Source organism: Lipotes vexillifer, unplaced genomic scaffold (assembly GCF_000442215.2).
Source record: "Lipotes vexillifer unplaced genomic scaffold, Lipotes_vexillifer_v1.1 scaffold689, whole genome shotgun sequence".
Classification (NCBI taxonomy): Eukaryota; Metazoa; Chordata; class Mammalia; order Artiodactyla; family Lipotidae; genus Lipotes; species Lipotes vexillifer.
The window spans coordinates 828,402-833,714 of record NW_006772359.1 but is presented as its reverse complement, the minus strand read 5'-3'; the positions used below and the strand labels follow the sequence as shown (position 1 = coordinate 833,714).

Here is a 5,313-nt window from a genome sequence, read left to right as displayed (position 1 = left end):
CAAAAAAAAAAAAAAAAAAAAAAAAAAAAAAAAAACTAAAAGAAGTTAACAAATTACCCTTCTGGAAAAGGGTAAGAATCCCAAAACTGACACAAAAAACACTAGAAAATTTGGATAGACCAATATTTGTTAAATAAAATGATATGATAACCAAACCTTTCCCAAGGTACAGGTGATTTTCGGGTAAGTTCTTGCAATCTTTTAAGAAACAGATAATCCCTACCTTATTCAGTTTGCTTCATAAAACAAAAAAGAAGGAAAGATTCCTAGCATCTTTTATGAGGCTAATATAACCTTAAATAGAAAACTAACTATAGATAGTACAAAGTAAGAAAATGGTGGGCTTATTTCACTTATGGACATAGATGTGTGTAAATAAAATATTAACTAACCTAATCCAACACTGCACTTAAAAAAAAAAAGACACAAAATACAAGGATGGTTTGATGTCATGTCTATGTAATGCACCAAATTAATGGATTAAAGGAGAAAAATAAATTATCTCAATAGATGGAAAAATGCCTTTGAAAAAATACCTAGTCATGATTTTTTTTTTTTTTTTTTGCGATATGTGGGCCCCTCACTGTCGTGGCCTCTCCCGTTGCCGGACGCACAAGCTCAGCGCCCACGGCCCACGGGCCCAGCCGCTCCGCGGCACGTGGGATCCTCCCGGACCGGGGCATGAACCCGCATCCCCTGCATCGGCAGGCGGACTCCCAACCACTGCGCCACCAGGGAGGCCCACCTAGTCATGATTTTTTAAATTCACATAAAACTAGGAATAGAAGGAACTTCTTTAACTTAATAAAGATTATATGTACCTAAAACCTACAGTCACCATTTTACATAATGGAAAGATTTTAGATGCATTTGAATTATGACTGGGAGCAACAGGAAAGATACAGATGAATTTACACTATGTTGCTCTCTATTACTAGAGGTCCTGGTTAATGAAATAAGGTAAGACAAAGAAACAAGATATGGAAGAATTAGAACAGACAAAACTGTCATCTACTTATAAAATTCAACAGAAATACAAACTAAAGAAAAGTTTAGCCAGGTTGTCAGATATAGGATCAAGTTACCAAAATTGGTATCATTACCTCTACACTAGCAATAACTAATTTTAAAATGTAGCAGAAAACAAGACACCATCACAAAAGAAAAAAAAAACCTGTAAATTATTTCAGGATTAAACTAAAATGACTGCACAACATCTTTAAGGAGAAAATTGTAAAAGAAGATCTGACTAAATAGACACTAAAATGTTCATGGAAGAATGTCTTCACAGTGTATATTTGTTAATTAATTCTTCCTAAATTAAGCTATAAAACAAATTATTGCCATTCCAGTCAAAATTAAGAAACTCAAAAAAAAATCATGATAAATTTGTGTGGAAAAATAAAGGCCTATGAGTAGCTGAGTCAAAAATACTTCCTTATCATGCATGAGGACATATCTTAAAATTATAATAGTCAAATTAGAATGGTAGTGGTAAAAAAATAAATAGACAAATAGACTGGTGTAACAGAATATAGACTCAAAAACAGACCTGTGTCATGGAGGTATAGGTTAACAACTGTGAAACTGCTTTTATGCATCCTTGAGTTAAACGAAAAAGCAAATGGATGGAAAATGATGGGGGTCAGGTTTCTCACTGTTGAAGAGGGCAGTTACTTATAAACAACAAGATAAGGCTAGAATGAACCCTGTGGAACTGATAAGAGTTGGAGATATCACTATGATCTTATATTTAACTTAATATAAACAGAGATAGATTCATACAGAAATAAGTATAGATATGTATTATACCTGGGTTTGTACACATGCATATATTTCCTAGCTCTTTTCACTGACAGAACCTAGAAGCAGTGACACCCCAGTAGCAATGAGCACACCCAGTGCCCACATCTTGATTTCTAATACCATTACCAAATAAAAGGAACCAGGACGCTTTGGAGAAATGGCAAATTCTAAGGCTGGGACAGAGCACATATTAAACAAGCCCTGAGCATCTTGTAGTACCAGAAAGTAAGAAATGTTTCCCCCAAAGTGAAGGATATGTCAAAGGGACACAGGAACCAACTTGAAATAATTCCCAATGGAACAATTTGAGTGACAAAATAATTAACACACTATTGGATTATAATCTCAGGTATAAAATAAATGTACATGTCCATACAGATATTAAATGACTGTATAAATAAATAAATGGGGAGAAGATCTTTCTTACAAGGTAAGATTCCTTACAAATCTTCTAACAAAAGTAATCCAGGGCTTCCCTGGTGGTGCAGTGGTTGGGAGTCCCCCTGCCGATGCGGGGGACGCGGGTTCGTGCCCCGGTACAGGGGGATCCCACGTGCCGTGGAGCGGCTGCTCCCGTGAGCCGCGGCTGGTGGGCCTGCACGTCAGGGGCCTGTGCTCCGCAGCGGCAGAGGCCGCGGCGGGGATGGGCCCGCGTACCAAAAAAAAAAAAAAAAAAGTAATCCAAGTAATATATGTAGTTACTTCCTGCTCCAAAAGGTGGAGCTTAGTTCATACACTCCCTCCCCACCTCCTCCAGTGTAGGCTTAGTGACCAACTTCCAAAGATTAGAGTATGGAAAAGGAAAAATTATAACTTTATAGTGGAGAAACATGACAAACACTACCTTAACCAAGTGATCAAGGTTAACATCACCAGTGGTAAGTGCTGTTGCTATCAGGTACCCTTGACATGATGTGATGAGAAGGGCATTTCACATCTACAGCATCCTTCCCCAAACCCATAACCCCAGCCCAATCATGTGAAAGACATCAGACAAATCTAAATTGAGGGAGTCTAAAAAATACATCACCTGTACCCTTTAAAACTGTCAAGATCATGAAAAACAAGGAAAAACTGGAAAACCGTCAAAGATCAGATGAGACCGGGGAGACATGACAACTAAATGCATTGTGATGCCCTGGACTCGATCCTGGGACAGAAGGACAGTAGGGGAAAAATTGGTAAAATACGAATAAAGTCTGGAGTTTAGTTAACAGCAACGTACCAAAGTTGGTTTCTTAGTTTTAACAAAAGTGCCAAATAAGCATGAAAAATATGGATATTAGATGAAACTGGATGAGGGTGTATGGAATCCCTCTTTTCAACTTTTCTGCAAATCTAGCATTATTCCAAAATTAAAACTTTATTCAAAAGAAAACAAAGACCTTTGCATATACAGGAGCTTGATATATGATAAAGGTAGCACTACGTTTTTCACAATGGGTTTTCCACCAGAACACAGCTGTCATGAAACCCACGGCTGAATCTAAGCCAAAATGGGAAAGGAAAAGTCTTATATCAACGTTGTCATCACTGGACACTTAGATTCAAGCAAGTCTACCATTAATGGCCATCTGATCTACGAATATGGTGGGACTGACAAAAAAAACATAGAAAAATTTGAGAAAGAGGCTGTTGAGATGGGAAGGGGCTCATTCAAGGATGCCTGGGTCTTGGACAAAGTGAAAGATGAACTTAAGTGTGGCATCACCATTGATATGTTTTGTCACCATCAATATCCCCCTGTGGAAATTCAAGACCACAAAGTATTATGTGACCATCATTGATGCCACAGGACACAGAGACTTTATCAAAAACATGATCACAGGCACTTCTCAGCCAGACTGTGCTGTCTTTGGTTTTGTTTTTGTTTTTTTTCCTGGTACGCAGGTCTCTCACTGCTGTGGCCTCTCCCGCTGCGGAGCACAGGCTCCGGACGCGCAGGCTCAGCGGCCATGGTTCATGGGCCCAGCCGCTCCGCGGAATGTGGGATCTTCCTGGACCGGGACACGAAGCCATGTCCCCTGCATCGGCAGGCGGACTCTCAACCACTGCGCCCCCAGGGAAGCCCTGTGCTGTCTTGATTGTTGCTGATGGTGTTGGTGAATTTGCAGCAAGTGTTCCAAGAACAAGCAGACCCGTGAGTGTGCCCTTCTGACTTACACGCTGGGTGTGAAGCAATTAATTGTTGGTGTTAACAAAAGGGATTCCTACAGCCGGAAAGAGATACAAGGAAATCATTCAGGAAGTCAGCACCTACATTAAGAAAATTGGCTATAACACTGACACAGTAGCATTTGTGCCATTTCTGGCTGGAATGGTGACAACATGCTGGAGCCATGGAAAGTCATCCATAAAGAAGGCAATGCCGGGCTCTTCCCTGGTGGCGCAGTGGTTGAGAGTCCGCCTGCCGATTCAGGGGACGCGGGTTCGTGCCCCGGTCCGGGAAGATCCCACATGATGCGGAGCGGCTAGGCCCGTGAGCCATGGCCGCTGAGCCTGCGCATCCGGAGCCTGTGCTCCGCAACGAGAGAGGCCACGACAGTGAGAGGCCCGCGTACCACACACACACACACACAAAAAGGCAATGTCAGTGGAACCACACCGCCTGAAGCTCTGGATTGCATTCTGCCACCAACTCATCCAACTGACAAACTCATTTGTCTGCCCCTCCAGAACATCTACAAAATTGACGGAATTGATACTGTCCCTGTGGAGCCGGGTGTTCTCAAACCCAGCATGGTGTTCACCTTGGCTCCAGTCAACGTTTTAATTGAAGCCAAGTCTGATGAAATGCACCATGAAGCTCTGAGTGAAGCTCTTCCAGGGGATTATGTGGGCTTCACCATCGAAAAGGTGTCTGTCAAAGATACTCACCATGGCAATGTGGGTGGTGTCTGCAAAAATGACCCACCAATGGATGCAGCTGACTTCCAGACTGTCCTAAACTATCCAGGCCAAATCCGTGCTGGCTGTGCACCTGTGTGGGATTGTCACCCAGCTCACATTGCTTGCAAATTTGCTGAGCTGAAGGAGGTTGATTGCCGTTCTGAGAAGAAGCCAGAAGATGGCCCCAGATTCTTGAAATCTTGTGAGGCTGCCATGGTTGATACGGTTCCTGTAAGCCCATGTGTGTTGAGAGCTTCTCTGATCCCCCTTTGGGTCGTTTACTGTTCGTGACATGAGACACACAGTTGCTATGGATGTCATCAAAACAGTGGCCAAGAAGGCTGCTGGAGCTAACAAGGTCACCAAGTCTGCCCAGAAAGCTCAGAAGGCTAAATTAATATGATTCCCAATACCTGCCACCCCCAACTTAACTGGTGGTAAGAGAATGATCTCAGCACTGTTTGTCTCAATTGGCCATTTAAACTGGTTACTTATATCAATGTATCATAAAAACCTTCAGAACGAAAGAGAATGTTTGGCACATGCGCATGTGTGTGTGTGTGTGTCAGTTTTAAGTTATTAGTTTCTAAAATCAGCACTTTTTAATGGAAACAACTT

At 41.8% G+C, this 5,313-nt stretch overlaps 1 pseudogene; it reads left to right on the top strand.

Annotated features, from left to right (window-relative positions):
* Positions 1–3,302: 3,302 nt before the first annotated feature.
* LOC103075318 (elongation factor 1-alpha 1-like) lies at positions 3,303–5,098 on the top strand (annotated as a pseudogene).
* Positions 5,099–5,313: the final 215 nt, after the last annotated feature.